The sequence below is a fragment of the Eulemur rufifrons genome, chromosome 25 (assembly GCF_041146395.1).
Source record: "Eulemur rufifrons isolate Redbay chromosome 25, OSU_ERuf_1, whole genome shotgun sequence".
Classification (NCBI taxonomy): Eukaryota; Metazoa; Chordata; class Mammalia; order Primates; family Lemuridae; genus Eulemur; species Eulemur rufifrons.
This window is the reverse complement of record NC_091007.1, coordinates 8,372,131-8,395,972: the sequence shown is the minus strand read 5'-3', so window position 1 is coordinate 8,395,972 and position 23,842 is coordinate 8,372,131. Positions and strand designations below refer to the sequence as shown.

Below are 23,842 nucleotides of genomic sequence, written 5' to 3'. Positions count from 1 at the left end.
TGGGTGGATCGTTTGAGCTCAGGAGTTCGAGACCAGCCTGAGCAAGAGCGAGACCCCATCTCTACTAAAAATAGAAAGAAATTATATGGACAGCTAAAAATATATATAGAAAAAATTAGCCGGGCATGGTGGTGCATGCCTGTAGTCCCAGCTACTCAGGAGGCTGAGACAGGAGGATCCCTTGAGCTCAGGAGTTTGAGGTTGCTGTGAGCTAGGCTGATGCCACAGCACTCACTCTAGCCTGGGCAACAAAGTGAGACTCTGTCTCAAAAAAAAAAAAAAAAAAAAAAAAAAAAAAACTTTATATAATGGAATACTACCTAGCAATGGGGAAAAAAATGAACAACTTTCACATGCAACAAACTGGATCAATTTCACAAACCATGAGTATGATTTCATTTATATGGAATTCAAAGCAGACAAAACTAATCTATGTGACAGCTGTCGAAATATAGATTACCTCTGTGGGTACCAAGGGGTACCTGGGAGCCGTCTGGCAGTGCTGGAAATGTTCTATATCTTGATCTAGGTGGTTGTAGCATAGGTTTAAAAAAACTTGAGATGTGTGAACTACATGTAAATTATATTATATCTCACCATCCTGGGCAGGCCATTTAGCATCCTAATCAAGAAGTTCCTACACCAGAAGTGGCAACTAGAAGTCCGTTCTCAATATTTGAGTGATAACAGACCCTTTGCAAATTAGCAAAGTGAAAGTCAGAAATGTTGTTGTCTTGATGAAATTAGTTTGTTTATTCATTAGCATGATAAATGTTTAAAGCGGGGTAATTAAATACTCCTTGTCCTCGCATAGACAGGACGTAAGAATCCACCCAGCAAGGCCTCCAGCCTGTAACCTCAGGCCTGATCCTTTCAAAAGTCCAGCCCATTGGTCTGGAGGATTTCTGGTCATCTGGTGCCTATCTTAAGGGTAACAGAACCCTGTTTTTGGAATACAGGCAAATCTGTCCCAAGGGGAGCTTTCTTCCCAAGTGTGTGGTCAGAGCAGTTAAGAGGGCACAGAGCTGGATGCCAGGTGACAGAACTGACCACGTGGACTGGATCATGCCTGTTTGCTTGTACATGTTTCCTTAATAAGGGTCTTATGCAGAATTTTGTCCAAAACTTGCTTTCGTTGTAACCTAGTAATGAGGATGTGGGAAACAGCTAAATCTCACTCACCCAAAACTGTTTGGCGGCTGCCATCACCTACCAAAACACTGCTCGGGCTTAGTTCGGTTCTCAGTAGGTTTGCAGACTGTCACAGAATGGTGACCTAGAGACACTTAACATGGTGACAAATAGCCTTATGATTTCCTCATAAACAAAACAAAGAATGGGGCTAAAGAGGAGAAAAACTGGAGAGAAAGAGCAACAACTGCACAACAATGCCCAAGAAACAAGCCAGCCAGGGGTAGGTTTCCAACACCACCGGCAGAGCTGTGCCGCGGGTCCCTTCCTCTTTGGCAGTTTGATTGGTGACTCGCATAGAGACGCAGAGGTGCACAATCAGGTGCACAAAAATTAACCACTCAGCACAAAAGAGGTAAGGTTCAACGATAAGGTGAATGATAGTCACTGCATTTAAAACCTTAGGGGTCTGGGATAACCATAGGTTCAGCTTCAGTGAAAATCAGGAGTGTGCGGTCACCAAAACTGTAATGCATGTATTATATTTCAAAAAATAGCTCATGTTTTAAAATGTAATGCAAACGTATCCATACACCAATGTTCACATCAGCATTATTCACAACCAAAAGGGAGAAGCAACCCAAAAGTCCGTGGACGGATGAATGGATAAGCAAAATATGGTATAGGATACAATGAAATACTATTCAGCCTTAAAAATGGAGAAAATTCTGACACATGACAACATGGATAAACCCTGAAGGCATTATGCTAAGTGAAATAAACCAGTCACAACAAGGCAAATACTGTGTGATTCCACTTCAGTGAGGTCCCTAGAGTAGTCAAAGTCACAGAGGCAGAAGGGAGAATGGTGGCCGCCCAGGGCTAATGGGAGGGGGAGTAAGGAGTCAGTGTTTAATGGGCAGTTTCCATTTGGGAAGGTGAAAATGTTCTGGAGGTGGATGGTGGTGACGGTGGCACAACAAAGAGAATGTACTTAATGCCACTGAACTGTACACTTACGATGGTTACAATGATAAATTTTATGTTGTATCTATTACCACAATTTTTTTGAATGACCCAAAAAATCTAATGCAATCTTCTGCTCCATTAATTTGAGCAAAGGTCATTGTCCGAATCCATACTCTGCTCTCAGAACGTACCTGAAAACAAGGTGTGGCTTCTTCCTAAGAAACTAGAATTTTTCATAATATAATACTACGACAGAATGAATGTATAACCACATCATCATAACCACGAACTGCTTACCGAGTACCAGGAACTATTCTAAGTGTTTTACAAGAATGATCTCAGCGAATCACAACATCCAATGAGAGTACTGTCTCCACGGCACAGATGAAACAACCAGGTCACGGAGCATGTAAGGAACCTGCCAAGACCACAGACTCCTAAGCAACCGTCAGCATTTTGGATGACTTGGGCATATGTTCTCCTTATGGCCAAACCCCACTTCCAGGCGGTCACATCCAGTGTTTTGCACAGGGAGAAATTGTCCAGGATTAATTCCTTCTCATTCCCATCTTTAAAAATAGCAAAAAGAATAAAAACAAAAAGTAAAAGGGAAAAACAAAATCTGCCCCCTAGGCCAGAATAAAATGTTTGATGTCAAAAAAGAAACCCAAAACAAAACAACTTTTGCTTTGTTTTTCTCAACAAAAAGTCAAATCATTCAATTGCTGCTTTGACTCTTTTCCAAACAAACCTGGGCAAGAAGTCCAGACAGCTCTGCAATATCTCCCCTGGAAAACTCTCTGGAGGCTGCCCAGTGAACAGCAGAAGCTGGACGCTGCCCATCCGGCCTCTCACCATGACATGATGGAAAACTGGCCAATTATCCCCTGTAAGGGCCCTGGGTGAGCTCCTGCAGAAAAATCACCCAGGAAATAAAGGAGAATGGAGTCAGCCTTCCACCATCTCTCCGGACTTCTCCAGTATTGGCAATGACTTTGAATTAATCTTTATAATTTTATTACTTCTTTAAAGTAGTGCCTTCAGAAGCTAAAATGAGACACTGATCAAAGAAATTAGACCTAAACAATCAATCCCAGAAAAGATTAGATGTCTTAGGATGAATTGGGCAACTGCCAATTAGACCCTCCCTTATCCTCTTCCAAAATCCCCTCTCTACATTTAGTCCAATTATTCCCGACAGGAATAAGTTGAAGGTGTCTCATGTAATCTTAGAAGAGTTCACAAAATTCTCAAAGTTAAAGTTAAACTAAGCATTGGAAGGTATGGAGGGAAGGGGAGAGGAAAAACCAAATTAACTAGGACAAGGGGACTGGGAATTACCGGCTAAAGGTTGCTGCAAAGGCTCAGATTACAAGAAGAGAAAGGACTCACTCAAAAATGTGAGCTTCCCCAAATACGAGCAGGCAAAGAGGCCATATATTTCAAATCTGCAGCAGAAATGAAACCTGGTATCTACCCATAACAAGAGCTTCTCACACAGAATACTTTCTTTCATTAGCTGGGGACGTGTCATTCCTTTTCAAAATTTACTATTGTTAAAATTAGTATCTGACATTCACGAAATGCTAACACCACGTCTGTATCTGCTCTCACGACTACATCATTCGTTCCCCTCTGAACTGACTTTGAAAACATCGTTAACTTCATCCCAGCACATAACAGTCAGGCAAGAAGATAAGGAAGACAATGAAAAGTTATACTCACAATAAAAATAAATCAGTCCTATAATTCTCTGCCGTTGTCAGGGCATGGTTTATGACTTTTACATGAAAAGGGCTGGGAACGTTTTTTGTTTTCTTCCTGCAGACGGTGCAAAAGCAACGATCGTAACGGCTACAGGCAAGTCAGGGAAAGACAAGACCTTGGGAAAGTTCCCAGTCTAAAACGGGACGGCCTGACTCTATGAGCACAACACACGGTTCATGCCCCCAGGAAGGCAATTTATGATGTTCTATTGCAATGACTAACCTCCATGCTTGTGTCTGCCCCTCCCCGGCCACTGCGGGGTCCTCAAAATGGGAACAACATAAGTTATCCCTCTGTAGGTCCGACCTCAGTGCCTGGCATACAGAGGACACCCATCATACCCACTCCCAGAAAACTGAATACATTTTCCAAACAGATCATCCCTTCTGCTCACAAATACCCCTCCTCCTCAAGCCACAATTTCACTAGTGAAGCGTCATTTCTTTGACTTAAGACAATAGGTACGTCTGAGATGTCACAGTTTACTGCTGTGAATTCCCATGTAGAGGGAATAAAGTGGCTCAAGATGGGAGGGAAACATAGAAAGGAAAGGAGTGAGAGAAGAGAAGTGAAAAAGTAAAAGAAACGGGAAGAAAAGGTAAGAGGCGAAGGAAGCAAAGCGATACCCGACTTTCGCCTAGAATTAGCCGCCACGCTGCCATCTCCTCTCCTGGTGAAATTTCAGGCATTCCCAAATGCTTCTCCTTACAAATGACAGGCATGAAGTGGGTTTTCACTTTTCCCAACGTGCTCCACAAAGGTTCCAAGTTCCCTTTTGATCTTTTCCTTTTTTCCTTCTTAGGAAAGACGACAAAAGACGCTCCACAACCAACCAGGGGCAGGTGCTCTAACACGTGGCTATTTGGCAGGTTCATCAATGTTCCTGCAGAAATGCTCTGTATCAACGGGTTTTTCCTCCTTTTCTGTGGTTTCTATTCCGCCAATACGTACCGAAGTGCCAGCTTTCTGGATAGGCCTTTTGGGGAGACACCAACAATATCCTCCTGGTCCCCTTTAAATCAGGGGAAGCCTGAACAACTGCTCCAAAACTCCATGCAGTCTAATGATCAGATTCCACTTTCCCTGACCCAGTTTGATCCTTCTTTTGTTGACTAAATAACCAAGCAAAACTGGGGGAGAGAACTCTAAGAAAGCCTAGACTATTTTGTTTGAAAAAAGCAAAGTTAAAAAAAAAAAAAATCTAAACCTTTAACCTGAGAAAAAAATGACTAAGTACCTGGAGCAGCGAACGAGGGTGGAAGGAAAAGGATTCTCAGGCGTTGGTAATTAGGTCCCGTGGTCTGCGGGAGGGCAGGGGTAAGCACGAGAGCAATCAGCCAAGCTGCAGGGAAGTGGTGGGCCTAAAAGCAGCTGAAGTGGGAAGGGTTCTCAGCTGGGGGGCAGGGGGCTCTCCGTGCTCTGAAATCTCTAGAAGGAGAACAGCATAAAGCGGTGAGATGAAACCTGATCGAGCACCTGGCGTGTGGTTTACGGGTCTTTCTCTGGTGATGTTACGTAATCCAGGCCCTCCCTGCCCCCCTGCCCCCCTGCCCAGGGTGCATTTGGGCACAGTCTGTGGCTCTTTTCCACTGTCGAGTGAGCTGGCTTGGGGACTATGAGGTCCCTATATGGCATTCCACGGGCCTTGTACAAGACACTCCCAGGGGGTCTTGCTGTGCAGCTGCTCTGTCGCTGCAATAGCTCCAGCTTGGGGTCAGGTGGGTAGAATCTGGGCTTCAAAGGGGCCAGCCCCCAACGAGGGCAGAGCACCGCTGACAGGGTAACAGGGAGTCTTCGGGGAGCAAGCTGGCACCCTGACACCATTCATTCATTCATTCGTCCGCACTTTGGAAGGAAAAGGCTTCAAACCAGGCCCCAGCTGGCTCTGCCAGAGACATGCAAACACAGACAGCAAACCAATGAGCCTCGGGTTCAACCACAGAGCTGCCTGCAAACAAAGATGGTCACAGCCTCACGGGAGTGGGAAAACTCTTTGGGGCTGTCTCCCCACCACCATGGGCAAGTTCCAATCCAACTCTGTGGGTCCTACGGCTCCCCTCTCCCTGTCACCACCCCCAAAGGCAAACAGCCAAACTTTCTTGGCCGCCTTTCCCCAGGTGTCACCTGTCTCTCCAGACCCCAGTGCTCGGCCGAAAGGAAGGTCATGGTGGAAGGCACTGTGACGTCAGGAAAGAACAATCTGTGGCTGTCAGAGGTTGCCAAGAATGTCCTCAAATCTTCCACGCAAGTGAGGAGGTTGTAAATCTTAAAATGCAATATGGAAAATAGGATAATAGCTATGCCTTCTAGCTTTCCCAGGTAACCTTTCCAGGGAAGCGGGAAGGAAGGAGAAAGGTCAGACTCGTCCATGTGGGCAAGATGAGGGGCTTATTAAAGCAGGTGACGAACGGATGTCCCCCGCCTGGCCCTGGAGCCAGAGAGCACACTCCTCACTAGTCAGTCAGGTGAGCTGAAGGGTCACACTTGATTTTGTGAGTTTTAGTGGATCTTTTAAACAAACTATTCCTTGGGGAAGTGAGGATAACATTTAGTACCTCTTGGTAGTGTCTGTGATTAACTGATTCTCTCCCCAACCCCATCCAATCTCTGTTTCTCTCCGTACGACGCTCACTCAGACCCGAGCGGTCACAACCTCCAACTCGCCCAGGCCCTATGCCCTGCTCCCTTCTAAGGGACGAGCTGATTGCAGTTGCCACCTGTGTCCTCAACAGCCAGCGATCACAGCCCCAAGGGGCAGATGGAGAGGTGAGATGTGTGTCTGATTAACTTCCCCACAGAACTGCCTTTAACATTTTGGTTTATAGTTTTAATTTCGTCTTCCTCTCTCAACTATAATAATGAGGCAATAAGAACGAGGTGGAGAAAGCATAAATTTGTTAAAACTAGGAAATGAGGTTAATCTCCTAATTTATTGTTTCAAAAAACAATAAAAGCATTTGAAAATATTAACCACATGTATGCACCAGAGCTCCAAGTCAGAGAAGCCCAGAGAGCTGCAACAGAGACTTGACGCTCAGCACATGGATTCTAGCTCCAGCTCTGCCCTACGGAGGCATGTGGTCATGCACAGTCCTGCCTCAGTTTCCCCATTTGCAAAATCAGCAACATACACGCTCATTCTCAGACTCCGGCACGTGCCTCACGGGTAGGACACAGGAAAAGCCATGCAATTAACTAAACGACGCGGGGTAAAGGCTAATCTGATTTAATGAAAGCTCTAGATGTTCTAAAGCACGTTGATGCCCTTCAAGTTCATCAGAAATGTAAAAACTCAGGACTAGTTTTGCAGGAGCTCACCCACAGGCAGGGCTGGCAAGTGCCCCGGGAGGCTCTGCTCTCTTGGAGAGGGGACGGTGGCGTTCCCTCAGGGACTCAGTGATCTCACTGCTTTGCTGTGAGTGCAAAGGTCAACATCGGCTTGGTCCCATCCTGATGCTCGCAAATCCCAAAAGAGCAGGATCATCTAAAGTAGCAGGGTTTTTGTGATTATACCGCCTGCCGACTTCCGTCCAAGAGAGGACAGCAAGGGACAGAGGGGGCATGTGAGCGTTTCGTCACCATGCATGGCAAAGAAAACGAAGCAAAGGAAGTCAGGAGGCTGGAAGAAAGTGAAGAGGAGAAAACAAGCAGGATGGAAAGTGGGAAACAAAACGAAAAGAGGGGGTGGCCCACACTGCTGGGGTGAGGAGTACTGTTCCAAAAACTGCATTCACCTGGCCCATGGGGCCCATGGGAACTAAACAAGTAAATTAAATTAATGCAAACCGGCATGCACAGTCGGGCGGTTCCCGGAAGTGACGCGCCAGGCGGCACGCTACTGCACGCAGCAACCTCCTCCACCTGTCCCCAACACGCACCTGTGTGGGCTCAGTCGGGCCCTTAAGGACTGGGCATGGCAAGGTGGACCACCGAGGCAGACGTGTGGGGTCCCAGTGACGAGAGAGGATGGGGCAGGGAAACGGGTGTTTGACATTCAGCGGGGTAAGATATTTTGGGGAGAAAGAATTGTGAGTCTTTAATAGGTTTTTCCTTTCAGTGGCCAAAAACGCTCTAATTCCGAATACAGAGCCAAGGCAAGAGGGCTGGGGAGGGCCATCAAGGATTCTGAGCAGGTGGGACACAACCCGGCACGTCCCCATCAAGAAAGAGCAAGTTCAGTGAAGCCACCCCCAGCAGAAAAATGCATAAACCCTCATGAAGGGGAATGGCATTTCTGGCTCCAAGATCACCCGTGAAAGGACAGGGTGGCGTTGCTGGTTATTCCTGCCCTCCTCCCTGTCCTGCAGGGCAAGCTTGGCGGACGGTGTCACTAGGCCCCTCTGTCCTCTGACCTCAGGGCTGGCGGACAAGAGACACTGTCAGGAGAGCAGATAGCCAGAGGAGAGAGATCGGGGGATGGGGCCAGGGTTCCAGCAATGCTGTCCCCAGAGCCACATTCCCTCCGGGCAACCATCTGCTCCAGGAACCCTGGGCTCCTCCCCTGGCCCCTTCTGCCAGGGGTGGGGGGTGAACTAGTCTTTGGGAGCCTGAATAGCTGCCGCTGGTTCTCTTAACCCCACCCACACTTCTGGAATCACAGCCCCTCCATCAGAGTCTCTACATCTGAACCATCTAGAATGAGTCCCCCTCTCGCTGGGGCTCTAAAACACCAGGGACACCCAGTTGTCCTGAAAAATCTCCACGGCAGAAACACAACAGCCTAAACAAGCCAAGCCCCGAACAAAAGGACAAGCCATTCCTGGTGCCAGGGGCTGATTCCACGGCAGGCCTAACTATTCCACGGCTCAAAGATGTCTCATTAAAGAGGAATTGTGGCAGCGCTCAAAACAACAGCTTCTCGTGAGCGGTGTGCCGCAGAGGAAACTGTAGATTAATACAGGATCAGCTACAGTGAGCTAATGTTAGAGGTGCCATATACCTGGCATGGGCTGTTCCCCAGTGAGCCTGAATTATTTAATAGCAGGAGAAGAATTTTCTAGTCTGTAGTCTCAGGTCTTCCACCAATGCATTCCAAAATGTTCCTAATGTCTTCTTGTCATCGTGTACATGCTGGGACAACTGATAAATTACGTTGTCTCATTTAGGAGGAATCCTCCTTTGGTCTTCCTCATATCTTCACTGACTCAATAAAGCATCACACATTTATTATGGGGCAGGCACTGAGCTGACCTCAGAGAGCAGTGACCGGGGCAGCGTCCTTGCCTTTAAGGTGAGATTCTAGCTGAGGAGTGAGACGAAACAAGCGATTATGCTACAAGGTGATACACGGTGCACAGACCGGGGGCTCTGGGTGGGGCGTATGGAGGGTGGCACCTTGTCTAGGGCTGAGGGAACGGGAAGTTGTCCCCCGAGGAATGCAATCTATGCAGAGGCCAAGAGGACACGCAGCAGCCAGGTGGGGAGAGGGGACAGAGGGTCAGACCCGAGGCAGACGGAGCCGTGTGGCAAGGCTGGAGAGGAGGCAGGGTGGGGCACGTCGTGGGGGAAACCACGGAGTGGATCACCTGAACCAACAGGTGGTTAACAGTGACATATTTGCACCGGGAACACAGACCTAAACCGAGCCCGTCCCAGACAAACCAGATGTACGGTTCCCCTGCCAGACGACACCAGAGGGAGCTGGCACTTCATGGGTGGTGGGAAGTCCCTGGAGCGTGTTTTGAGTGGAGGAGTAACACGATCAGATCTGTGCTTTAGGAAAAGCACTTGGGGCCCGTCATGAAAGATACACCAGAGAGGGGCTGAAAGGGACAGAAGTGAGGCCAGTGAGGACACCATGGGAGGGGACGGCGCGGGCTCAGGATGTTGAGAGTGTGTGTGTGGGCATGGAGGAGGGTATTGTCAATAGATAAATTCGAGAGGTTTAATTAAAATTGAAGAAGTTGCATCCATCAGACGTGGGAGGAGAGATGAGAGGTAAAGGAAGGAGCTGGAATTGTACCTGGACATCTGACTTGGGCCACTCAGACACAGGCCTTGGGTGGGGCAGGTTTGGGGAGGAGATGGGGGGATGGGCAGCGATGAAGTTCACTTAGAGATACATCGGGCTTGATTACTCAGGGACACACACGGAGCAGCTGCACATAGGGGCCAAGGCCTGGGCTGGAAACAGGGGCTGGAGAGCCATCCCAGAAAGTGCCCCTGGACGGGCGAGGGTGTGGTTGCCTGGATACACGGAGCTTCTACGTGTATCTAGAAAGCACAGAAGGGAAGAAGGGAGGTTTATGCTGCTTCCATGTACTTCTGGGACTTGTGAGATTTCCTCTTGTGCTATGCCTGGATCTCATCTAACATTATAAGGGTAACCATTTAACCATATCATAAAGAAAGGTCCCTTCGATTCTCCTCCATGCCACTAAGTCCTTCCTACCCTGGTTGATGTGAAAGTGGGAAGGAGACCTGGTCTTCCCACCTAAAACTTGAACCTGCCTGGCCTTAAAACTTCACAAATGTGGGCTTGGGCATCACCTGAACACTACGATGTCATTCAGCCTCTCCTAAGGCATAGAAGGCTGGAGACTCTATAAAACAGTACTCGGGGCCCCGAGTGGGCCATTCAAACGAGGACAAGGGACTTCTCCAGCACGAGGGAAAGTGCTGTGCCTGTCTCCCTCAGACAGGTGAGGGGTGGGCTCAGGGAACAGTGACACAGTGAGGGACTCCACCTGCACCAGCCATCCTCCTGCCAGTCTGGTGGCCAGAGGATGGGACTCCTCAGTCATCCCAGACACCAAGGTCAGCCCAGGGAAAGGATGACAGCCCTCTAAGAATGCAAAAATATGTATCTAACACTTTACAGAAGAAAAGTGCAATGATTCTCAGGCAGGTTAGCAACTTGGCATTGACCATGACAGTACTGATGGAACGCACTTAGTTTCCTGCTGTAACCTCTGTCTTCCCAGATTACCCGACAGCCCTTTGCAAGACAGAGGCTCTTGGAAATACCCAAAAATCCCAAGTAGTCTGGGATGTCCCATTTTTCTAGACAACTCTAAAAAAAGAATATATTTGACTAAGATTTCTACCCAAAAGACCAAAAAAAAAAAAAAAAAAACCAAGAGTTGATTAAATTAGTAAACTTCCGTTACCTCAAGATTTTACTAATCCAGAAAAATCCATTGCTAACAAGCCCTTGTTAGAGCTATGGAAAAAATTATAATTCATAAAATAATAAGAATTATACAATTTTCATTCATACGAAGTGGACCATCCAGGTATAATATGAAAAGGACTAATTACATCAATACCTCAATCCATAAAATGCTGTATTTTTAAAAGTTATATCGATGTGATTTTTTTTCACTAAGGCTGAAAAAAGTATTCTATCCAATTCTTAAAAAATTTTAAAAACTGAATTTCATTATTAATGTCCCTATGAAAGCAAAATCCACCCAGAGTCCTGCTCCTGGTGAAACAGCTACGGTGGCAATCATTTATTTACAAAAGAAAACTTTACCAGAAAACCCAATATATAAAATGAAATTGCTAAGAAGCTAAAAAAAACAGTTTTTTTCCAATCCCAGTATTTTTGGCAACCTGGAAATAATAGGAACTCTATTTTTGCTTTGTGGTGTATGTGTGTTTTCTCTTTTGATCTAAGACTGAATCACTTTCTGGCTTCATTCAGAGGGACCGAGAGGCCCAATGGGGAGTTAGCTGTGCACTAAGAAAACCATGGCTCTGACTCATTTCTGTTGTGTGCCCCGCAGGCTGTCAGTAAAGGCTGTAGAAAAGTCAGGAAACAGGACTTGGCTCTGGTTATCTGGTGGATTTTCCCATTTTTTTCACAGCAATTTGGGAAATGTGGCTACACAACTTTGGAAAATGTTACTGCCCAAAGTCAGTAGGTGTCGGGATAACCCAGTGCTATTCTTGGAACTTCCAGGAAGTGGCCCCAGGCTACCAACCTCACCTCACCGGGCTTAGTTTCCTCAACTTTGCCTTTTACTTATTAAAAAGGGGAGAGGGAGCGAGCAGGAGGTAGAGGTGGGAATTCATGAGATCATGGCTGTCAAGTTTTGAGGGAAATACATGGTAGAATCATTAAAGCTTATACAATCTCCCGTCTCCAGGGTTTTTAAAAGACAGGATGAACTGCCAATCAGTCGAGATGATGAAGTTTGCCATGGATGACCTCGCAGGCACCTTGCTAAATGTCAGGTTAAAAAAAAGACGGAGAAGTTCATTCAATCAGGAAAGTCAAGCAATAAGAAACAGGCAGCTGCCCAAAGTTTTGTATGAGCAATGGCTTCGACCACACCACACCCTCAGCTGAGTCCTCCACCTGCAGTAACTCTGCACGGCAGCTCTGGGCAGGAGAGGACGGTCATTCTCCGTCTCCTACCCTCAAGGGGACTTGCAACACACACAACAACTGGGACCTTCACTCAACTGATGAATCAAGTGTTCTCTTGCAATACCTTGATTCGTTTTCATAATTTAAAAAGGTTTCATTTTACACTATCAAATTGGGAAAAAATTTAATGCAAATCACTGGCAAGGATATGATAAGATGATCGTGTTCACACATCGCTAGAAGTGTCAATTAATAGATGCCTTACTAAAAGCCAATTACAGCACCAGATAAACCTTTAAAACAAATATATATCTTTTAACTTAATCCCATTCTCTGAATCTATTACAAGAAAATTAACAGGATCACGAAGAGAGATCCATGCACAAGGATGTGCACTACGCATGTCATTTATAATAGTGAAAAAAAAAAAAGGGAAAGAAGCCAAATGTTGAACAAGAAGAGGAGAGTGGATTAAGGCACCTCTAGACAACAAGATATTAAGATGCCTTTGAAATGCATGTTTACAAACAACTATATAATTCAGGGTAAATTAATCTAGGTAAAAATGGAAGGAAAAAAATCAGGTGTAAAATTATATAGCAAGTATGATACCAACGTAGTTGAATGCACATTAGACGGTGAGAACAAGAGTCATTTAGGCTGGGTCTGTAATAAGGCAGGTGCGTCTAGTAATTGCATGAGTCCATCTCCAGCTCCGATCTGTCAACAGCTGCCAAGCTTTTCTCCTCCACCAGGCGTTGCCACACTGCAGTCGTATGTTTCTCTTGATGACAGGTTTTCTGCCTCAGCTGACCTACTGGACGGAGAGCTCCCTGCAGGCAAGGACTGCTCTAAAGGTTGCTGTAGACACCAAGCCATTTATTCTACTCCGACACCCTGTCCCCAACGCTTATTCATTCTTGCTCACTGCGTCATCTGTCGGTTAGCATGGAAAGCCCAGCTGGCGGGGACAGGCCTTCTTTTAAAGAACATACACAGGCCAACCGTGCATCTGGTGTGGCCGCCACATCAGAGGACCTCCATGTTCCCTGTGCACACACACCGTCCAGGGTGGCCGACTGCAGGCCGCCCCGGCCCTCATTTCTGAGGGAACCAGGAGACAGAGGAGACGCCAGGAGGCTTGGAATTCACTGCGGCTGAACCCCGGTTCCCAGGTCAACGGCCCCAGCCTGGGCCCCAGCGGCCACCCTCCATGGAACCCTGCAGGGTCCTCCTGGCCGCATGCCACCCTAAACAGCCCCTGGCCACCTCCTGCTCTGCAAAGGATCTCACCTCTGTTTTCTTTCTCTGGAACCTGTTTTCTCTGGCACAGTGGCACCCCCAAAATTCTTGGCTCTCTTCAAAGACATGACATTGAAACTCTATTCAAACATCCCCCAAAGTCCCCAGAGTAGCTGTGCTTTTTGCAATCTCTCTCTCTCTCTCATATACACACACAGAATGAGAGAAAACTCAGAAGGTCATATGGTCCATCACCCTACATCTAGGCAATAATACTAATAGCGAATATTTTTTTGAAAACTTATTAGATGCCAGGCACTGGGCCAAGTTCGTTCCATGGACTGTCCTATGAGACAAGCACTATTACTGGCGCCATTTTACAGATGAGGAAACAGAGGCTTCAGGGCTTAGGGAATTTGTCCAAAGTCCTACCACTAAACTGGGACTCAGACCCGAGCAGGGTGACTCCGGGGCCCCAACTACAGTCACAAAAACGTCCACAGGCCTCAGCAGTCTCCAGCATCTCCAGCACGGGAAGATTTGTAGGGAGTCCACCAACAAACCACTCGGACACACCCATGAGGAGGCTCATTTCTGGCAGAACATCTGAGAAAGCTGGGAGCCCAGGAGAAGTCCTGGAGCAGGGTGAGCTGAACACATACGGGAAGAAGGAAAGGGGAGAACAAGGCCACGGGCACCACGGAATCCACGGGCAGAACACAACTCCGCTCACGCTGGAAACTGTGCAACAGAGTGTAGCAAATGGCTTCTAGATTTCTCCGCTGCCAAGTGCTGCTCAGAACCTTTGCTCTGTGCCCAGCGAGATCCCTGCTTTCCAGCAATTCCACTGTGCAAGGAGGTTTCACCTTTGGCAGCTCCCTCCAGGCACACAAACCTGCGGGATTATTCCGCATGGGCTCTCCGTGTGCCGGGAGAATGTTATTAAGCAGCCTGCCCCATTCAGATGGTCTCTAAACCGAGGCCTCCCGCCAGGGAGCCGCGGCAGGGCAGACAGGGGCAGGGAGTCTTGAGTCATCCGAGCCGCCCTTCGCCACGCTACCCGCTTTTTCCTCCTCTGAATTTTATGTGCAACCAGCAATCAAGACCAGGAAAAACAAGCGAAGCCTTCCATGCACCGACAAAATGCTGATTTGTCTATTCTATTAATAATACAAAATCTCAGCAAATGCAAACGGCATTACATGCATGATTCCATAAAAAGTTAGATCCAAGCTAAATGTTTCCATCTGAATTGACATTTCCAGAGACCTCTCGGTCATTAATGCTGATTTTTTTTATTTAATAAAAGGGATTATCCTGTATCTCCTAAGGAAAAACAATGTTGACACTAAAACCCCACAAAGATGACATCCGAAAAAAATGAATTATAAATACCATCTTTTATTCTGCTACACTGTACAAGTCTTGGCACAAGAATAGCCACAATCATATATTTGTAAATACTTTTTGCCCCTTAGTCAAATGCCTCTCTTTCATTTTATTCTTTTTTTCTCTCTCCTTTTTTTTTTATATTTTATTCTTTTTCTCTCTTTTCTTTTTTTTTTTCTTCAAGTCTCAGTGTGATTCTACAGCTAAAGTAGTAATAAGCAACTTTAGATTCAGAATATATGCCAGCCAGCTCATGATCAACCACGCCTATCATTTCTGGAAGACAGAATAACCGTGATTCTAATCTGGTTCAATGAAGAAGTTGATGTCTTAGTGCTCATTTAGAATAATGACACCAAATATGCACAAGTAGGACCTTGAAAAACAGTCATAGACGTAGTACACGGAAGAAATAATTTTTAGAAAATATAAATACAGACATAAATACATATCAACAACAAATACTCCAAGGCACTAAAGGAAGTGGCCAGGTGATATGCCGGGTAACTTTGTTTATGAGAAGAAAAATCACACACCACATTTCCAGTGACATTAATAGCATAGAAAAGCTTCAGAAGGATGTAGTACCCATCTGCAAGAAAGGGGACTTTAAGAAGAAAGGTTGTCCCTACTATAATAATGGGACACGGAAAAAACAGAGGAGGAAAATCTATAAACACGGGAAGGGTAAAAGAACCAAGCTGGGAAACAAGACAGATTTACAAGAGAAAAATCAAAGAGCTAATTAGATTTTTTTTTTTTCCCTGAAGAAATTCCAAATGAATGTTAAATGGAACCTTTTGAGCACAGAAGAGAAACGGACTCTCCATAATTTATTTACTTAATTTGAATTGAATTTGCCATCAAGCAAGATCTGAAAAACCTCAACTGAAACTATGTCTACACAGGCAAAGCTAAATGGAGAATTAAGGCCATTCATCATCCGTCTAATCAAGGCAAAACGCTGGGACACTGTGACTAAGTATGAGGATCGTTCAAGGAAAACTGTCCAAATTCAAACTAATGGGGAACAGTTGCTACAAGTTCTTCAACACTTTGCCTAAAATATTCCAAACCGCGATGCTCATCAGAACACTTCCCGAAAGGTGCCCACGAGTGGGCACCAGCGTTAGATTTATTCAATCAGCGAGGCTTGAGAAAACTGTAAAAAGTTCGAAACATGCAAACTGTTTGTACAAATCATACGTCTCCCCCTGAGTATGAGGTCGTCAGACACGACAGACAACGAGACAGATCAGAGACTCAAACTGGCATTCTCATGGCCAACCGCTCTGGCCAGCTGTTTCTCGCTAAAACCAGAGGGGAATTTCAAAGATGAAACATGCTACAACCAATATACCTAATAATGTACGCAAGCAGTCGTCTTCTTTGTACTCTGAGTTCACTGTGAGACAGGGGGTTTTTGCTAGACAGAAAGTTTATTGCCATTGTCATCAGAAAATAAAACAGCTAAGATTTAGCGAAACGAATAAACATCTGTGTCCTGTTTCACCCCTTTCACCCCTTCCACCCCCTCAACCTCCTCTCTCAAGACAGAAAATTTATAAATTAAAAAGAACTAAACTACACATTTATTAGATTATGGTTCTCGGACTTCTGGATTTCAGAGAGCTGTGAAATAACACCCCCCCCTCCTCCAAATTGGGGAACTGGATTAGAGTTGCTAACTCTTAATTTTTCAAGTAAGGTCAGTACCTCCAAAGTACCGTCTTGTGGCCATCATTTCATGAAACAATCTTACCATCAGAAAATAAGGAAGACCTAATTTCAAGGGGGAAAACATGGATAATCCCTTCCATTCAGTACATTTGGATTTCTGGAAACCCAAGTACCTTATTTTTCTCATTTTACTGCACACCAGGGAAAACTTCGTCATGACCCAGCACCGTGAGGAAGTGGGTCGAAGCAGTGGCTCTCAAAGTGTGGGCCGCGGACCAGCAGCAACAGCATCACCTGGGAATTTGCTAGAAATGCAAATTCTCATGCCCCAGCAACTCTGGGACTAACGCTTAGCAACCGATGTTTCAACAAGCCCTCTGGGTGATTCTGATGCAGGCTAAAGTCTGAAAACCACTGGTACCAAGCATATGGGTCTCAGAACTCTGAAAGAAGTCCGGAGAACCTGATTCAAGCCTGGCAGGTCCAAGTGCCTCATCTCCAAACTGTGAAAATATGGTTAATGTATTTTTTCCCCCAAACAAACCATGACAAAACTTTGGTCTGAAATATATGGTATGATGATGGAACAGAATGTTTGGAATCAGAACTAGCCCAAATGCAGAGATTCTATATCCATCAACAGCAGCAAATGACCAGCAACTTCTCCCTCAAACACACGTTTCTGTGTCCTTCCATGCTGGGGGCTCACCGTCACCACCATCTTGTAATCCTCACACCCCCAGGGATGGGAAAGTGGCCTGACGTCTATTTCACACCCCACTTTGTTCAGACCCACGCTCGGGCTCCCGGAACCTGCCCTCGTGAACACAGCCCAGAGTGGAGCTCAGCCCCACCATGAGCCAAGCAGGAAAGGGCGGTCGGAAGATGTTCGTGAACTCTTTCCAGGGACAGGACAGACCCAGGAGGGCCAAACCCAGATGAGCAACTGATTCATCTTTGCAGGGGGGCGGGCGGAGCTGGAAAATTCAGTGCCAGACACCCCCACTTTACCACGGCCTCGCCCCAGGCATCTGCTACCTCTTACCACGGTTTCATTTTTAATAGACATCTGTTCCACTTTCCTTTCTCTAGTGGCTACATAGGGGAGCAACCAGCATACTGGATGGCTGGGGGGAAAGGAGACAGTTGCCAGCTTCCCCTCCGCTGACCCCATCCAAAGCCACCAATGCCACCAACTCACCCTACAGGTGGGGTCCCAGGGAACACCAGGAGGTGAGGACTGTGATGGAAGAAAAGCCCCTTTTTCTATAAGCAGGTGGCAAAGGAACACATCTGTGTCATCAGAGCCCTGGTCTTCAGTCTCCCACTTTGAACTCTCGGACCAAGTGTCACCGGCGACAGCTGCCCGCTCTGATAGACTCAAACCTCACGCAGGAGTGATCCAAAGACATCAGTAGATGTTCCAGCCTTTGTTTTAGAGTCATTATTTTCATTCCTTACTTTGTAACCATTATCAACAATATGGGAATAAGAACCAGGTAGAACATCACTATGAATTAAAATCAGTTAGAATATGTTTCTACCGAAAAACCTGCGGTGCTTTTTTTTTTTCCATCGCACAGGATGAGTGAAGGGTGAACTACAGTGGCATCTCATTAAACGCACGTCAGACACTCCTGCCACCTCCCACCTCTGCCCTGGCAGTCCCTAAACCACATGCTGATGGTCTTGGCTGCAGGAACTCGCACAGTGACTGAGGAGCCGCTTCTGCGAGACCACACAGATAGGAATCGCAACATGAATTCACATCACGTAAACACAGTCTGAAACTCTAAGGTAAAGTTTACGTTCTTTTTTAACGAAAGCCAGAAACTTCTGAGCTTGGGCTCTTGGCATCTCACCAAGGCTTAGATGTGCCCATGGAATTAGAATATAAGACGTGGAAGGCTCGCTGAGGTCATCGCGTCCCAGCGATGATTACTGGGAGCCTAGACTGGCCCAAACACTCCACCAGCCGACGTTTGTTGAGACAACGTTAGAGCAGCCCTTGAAGTGGGCTCGAAGCTTAATAAATTAATGAAGCACAATGGATTTTTGAGCATGTATTTCAATGTGAAAAGAGATCTACGAAGACGGGGAGGGTGTAGGCTTACCATGCACATTCTAGAACTGTCACTGGCTCGCAGGGGCCACCACAACAAATCATTACGCACCGCTGCCCTTGGCGATCAGTATAAATTTAAGAAGAGCAAGAGTGCTGGAAAAATTCTGCAGAGACTGGCTAAAAATAATCAATAAAAGAGCGCGGAGTGAAGAATAATCTTTCAAGATAAAACTGAGGCCCAGCCAAGTTCAGGCTGCACCTGAGGTCTACAATTACTCTGCCTTTGGTCTCGACATTAAACGTGCGTCACTCTAGCTAAGAGAGAACTAGTATCTGCTGTCAAACACATCGTATCTATGTCCTCCTGCCTTATCGTACTGGATGTGTCCGCCTTTGATTTGTGAAATAAACAACAAAAAAATGTATCAATTCACTTTCCCCAGGGCACAGCCCTGTGCATTGCTTCAGCTCTGTGAGACACATTCATCACACGGAGACAGATACAAGTCTGTTTTGAGCAGACGCCAAGACATTATTCAGCTACAATGAGACTGACTGGCTTTTCCTTGAAGTATTTTTGGGGCCAGAGGTAGGATGAACTGCCCCCCAAGTCCCTGCAGTTCCACCCCGGTTCCCATATCATCCTCAGACATGTCCACCAACCCGATGACACTCAAGACAATACACACAGTTACACAGCTACAAACACACACAACAGGAAATGGCATTTCTGGCTTGTAACCACCATCATCTTGTTCAAAATTGTTAATAAATTCAATACATCAAGGGATATTTACCAGCAATATGGCAGGCAAGTTAATCTGATAAACATTACGGGAAAGTCTTAAGAAAATAAAAAGTACACAGTCTATCAACATTTCAGGTAATAAGGATAAACAAAACGTGTGATATCCATACAATGAAATACTATTCAACCATAAGAAAGTATGAAGTTCTGACCCATGTTACTAACGCAGATGAACCTGGAAGACATTTATGCCAGCAGCGAAAAAAGCCAGTGACAAAAGAGCAAACAAATACTGTCCGATTCCACATAGGAGGTACCGAGAACAGCAAATTCGCAGAGACAGAAAGTAGATCAGCGGTTACCAGGGGCTGGGGGAGGAGCGACCGGGGAGTTATTGCTTAATTGGGGATGGAGTTTCTGTTTGGGATAAAGAAAAAGTTTTGGAAATAGTGGTGATTGTTCATAACCTTGGGAATGTACTTAATGTCACTGAACCGCACTCTTAAAAATGGTTGAAATGACAAACTTTACATTACTTCAACTCTGACAACAGCTACAAATGGTGTATCAGATCTTCTCCCAGGTTTAATAGTCAATCAACCAGCTCTTCCTCCCACCCTCGGACACAGCCTGGGCGGCAGGAGCCGGTTACTCCCTGCCCCAGGGGTCTCAGGGAACCTTCCAGAAGAAGGGGTTACCTGGAAATGGTGAAGGTGGGAGCTGGAGGGCAGAGAGCCGGAGTCAGAAAAGCAAAGCTGTGGAACAGCGGAGCAGACAGGGAAGGGGAAGATGGGGCGGCCGAGACGGCTGCCAGACCCTTGAGTGGGACAGAGATTTCTAGCTGGAGGGAGGGATGGTGAGGACAGAAATGTGGCAGGAGGCAGGGCCCGGCATGATCCTTCCTTCCTGGCAGTGGGAGCTTCTGGGGGTTTTAAGCTGGAGCACAGGTGCATTTGAGACCTGTCCCTCAGGGTGGCTCTTCCTGCCCTAGCAGGTGCATCTCCCCAAGTCCCTCACCTGGCTCGGAGAGGCCCAAGAAGCTGGCTTCACCCCAAGTTGCCCAGGAAGGACCCAGGCTCTTCCCCCAGGCTTGAAAGCAGTAATGGAGAGGTTTGGAGCATACACAAAGCGAGAGGCTGAAGGGTGGTGGTGCAGGAATGTGGACGTTTAGAGACGTATAGAATGTGGGGACAGCAGAGGATTATGGGCAGCGCAGACAGAGGGAGAAGAAAATGCAAAATGGAAATTCAAGGAGGGGGACTGGAGGAGCGGGACCCTTGGAAGCGGAACAGGGAGTCCCTGACAGACGGATCCTTGTGTAGAAGGAAAGGAACACATCTGCAGATGGAGAAGTGAATTAGTGACAAGTGACCTTGGCTGGCCTCCATCTCCTCCATGTAGAGGCAGAAAAAGAAGGGACCGAGCAATACAGGAAAGAGCTGGAATAGCCCATGAGGCCACGTAAGGACAACCAGAGATAGACGTATTATGCAGCCACGGAGGGGGCCCAGCGTTAGAAGCATGATTTTGCAGAGAATCCAACAGCTTACTTTCTTTCAAAAAAATCTTTTGCCAGATATTAACTTGTATTTTCTTCTACTTCCTTTATTAGCTCACTTTTTACATTCAACTTTCTAATATCTGGAATTCCTTTTGGTGTTTGGTGAGGCCTGATGGTTCCTAACTGGGGATGAAACGGTTTCCCCAGGGGGGGTCTGGAAATGGGTGGGGACTCGGTGGTCTGTCACCTGGGGGTGGGAGTCAGGGGAGATGATGTCGGCAGCTGCACAGCACAGACCTTTGCAAGGGGCCAAAGTGCCAAGGGGACCCCACTGAGAAACACAATGAGTTGCTTTTTCCCAACCGGTTAACCCCTAATCCCAGCGCCAGCTGATTTACGCAAACATTCAGTTACACGTGAGGAAGAAGTCCTGGGTGTCTCCTCCGTGCCAGGTACCCTTGCCAGCAGCACCGGTGCAAACAAGTCAGACGCCATCATCTGCTCCCCACCTGCTGATTTCCAAACATTCATAGAGAAGTGCAATTTAAATACTCTGAAATCCATAAACAACTTTAAAGGGCTGGTAAATTATTGCTAAGCAGCCTCGTTGGCCCCGATAAAAAATGAGTTGTAATAAACATTTAACTGCACCTGCCAATATTAAAGCTGAGTGTTTGTTCTTACAAGTAGATTAAATAATATGTCTGTGTCACGCTGATACCATGAGTTTGCTCAGCAAACTGCTTCATATGCACTGGCTCCAACAAACTTTGGCCCACCCGCCTTGACGGTCACTTGGCATTCCAAATTTATGGGGGGGGGTCTCGATTAATGAGCTTTTACTGGGGTCTCTGACACCGGTAATGACAGAGTAAGATAATTACAGGTGTTAATTGTTCTGTGTTTATATCCGCCAGACTGTGACTAATTTTTTAAGATAGCTGCTTATGACTGTGGGCACGTGAGTCAACACAGAGACACTCTTAGCAAACAGCGCAGTTTTGTGGCTAGTTCCCTGCCTGCCTCCGGACTGAACATGAAAATGCTGTATATTACAGCCACACCATCGTGTTTTCTATGAAGAAAACAACACCAAGGTTCATTGATCGGCGCAATGGTTTTCTCAGCGCTGTATCTGCACTGGAAACGCTGTATTTATTACCTTACAAAGTCCTTGTATCTCTGGCCATGGGCAAGTCACTTAAACTCTTTAGGTTTGCAAATAAGCTGGGTGGACTGGAGCCAGCTGTGGATGTCCCCAAAAGGGGAATTGGGGACACCTATTTTCAGTATTCCGAAAGGCCCAACAGAAACCACACATTCATCCACACTATGATGGCACCGAATAAACCATCACAGGCTTGGGACTAGAATTATGTCAATTCAATGTGCAGTGGCCGTGCTGACACCGCCAGAACAGCAGCCCCCCGAGGCAGCTTAGTCACTCCTTTATCAATCAAAATATACAGGAGATGAATTCATGCTTAAAAATACAATTTTCTTGGTCATCGTGATTTAAAAGTTGGTCTCTAAGATCCTTCTGTTCCAAAACTCCATGATTCTAACTTCCACGGGAAGTTATCCCTACCAATCTCAGGGCAGCCCTGTACAACACATAATTAACAATAACAAATACCTTTCTCTCTTGGCTCTCCTGCACTCGTTTAAATCTTTGCCACTAAGTAAGGGTGTATCTATTTATAAGGCGTGCCATATTTCCAGACGGAATTAGATGCCAGCTGTCTATTCTGTGATGATATTAGGGAAAGGTCTGAATTTGCTCAATTAGCAGTTTCTTCCCCAATTTCCTGCTCTTAGAAAAGCTCAGGTAACTTGATGCCCATTTTTGTCTCTTCAATCCTTTTTTTTTTTTTCTAAAGCAATAGGAAAGTTTTCAGTTGGCCACAATGCCATCACCTGCCACAAGACATCACTAACTGGGAAGCCGGGGACCTGCTCTGTGACATGGGCGAGTCCCACGTCTCTGTCAGGAACACCAGGGCCACAATGTCAGCCCTACCCCAAGGCCTATCATAAGGGAGCAGTTGAGATGCTGGGAAGGAAAGAAAACCATAAAAGTTTAATGCATTATATAATATAGTTTATTATAATAGAGATTATTATTAATAACACATTACCAATTTAAGGTATGTTGAATTTTTGCAAATCAAATATTTTTAAATGCACTCACAGGGAGGATTTTAATCCCCATTCTCTGCAGGAATTCTACAGTGTACCCTTTCATAAAGGAAAAATAAATCTCTTAACAAACCAATTGTGAATCCCAGATTGACATTCAGTTGTAAATTTAGAGTCTTTATATAAAATCTGTTCACGTCAATACTTGGAGAGACGATTTTTTTGAGTGCCTATTCTGCCAGGAACTGAGCTAAGAAACACCATTAATTATCTCGCTTAATCCTCACAATTAAAGTGGGATCTATTATCACCCTGATCCAAGAAGCACGGGGAGGCACAGAGAGGGACCCTGCCACGGTCCCACGCCCGTGAAGGGCTGCACAAGGTCCACCGGGAGCCACAGCCAGTGTCCTCGGCCACTCTGCAATTCTGCAGGGCAGAAGCCCACGTGAATGCAGGAGGACAGGCGGATGACAGCGTGTCCTAAGTCACTTTTGAACACCAGCCCTCATCCTTTCATGCATCTCGCTTCATGTGCCCACGTTGGTCCTCAGACCACCTCATTAGGGCTTTTCCTTCCTCCCAGGTAATTCCACATAGTTTGCTCCTTGGTCCTTTTCGGTAACAAAGAGATCAACATAAATTGCTTAAGTAGGTAATGGAGGCAAAAATAAGCAAGCAACGCTAAAAAAAAAAAACAAAAAAACTTGCTTCCAGGATATAATCCGGGAGCCGTATTTCTGGCAGAATGATGTATTTATTCGATGATGCAGTTATTCACCTGAGCGCTTGTGCTTGGTAGCTCCACGCTAAGGCCTCTCGGTCCGCGCAATTCTATGCATTCAGAACGCATCACCTTCTGCCCACGCGAACCTGCTGCCCTGTGTACCTTCT

At 46.2% G+C, this 23,842-nt stretch overlaps 1 protein-coding gene and 1 non-coding gene across 4 annotated transcripts in view; both read right to left on the bottom strand.

The window, feature by feature from the left end:
• The window catches only part of CAMK1D (calcium/calmodulin dependent protein kinase ID), a 294,987-nt gene that overhangs the window by 233,695 nt on the left and 37,450 nt on the right, over window positions 1-23,842 (bottom strand). The gene's annotated exons all lie outside the window — the stretch shown is intronic.
• LOC138375444 (small nucleolar RNA SNORD45) lies at window positions 14,996-15,078 on the bottom strand. The gene has a single exon (XR_011231514.1). It is a non-coding gene; the product is annotated as a small nucleolar RNA SNORD45 (small nucleolar RNA).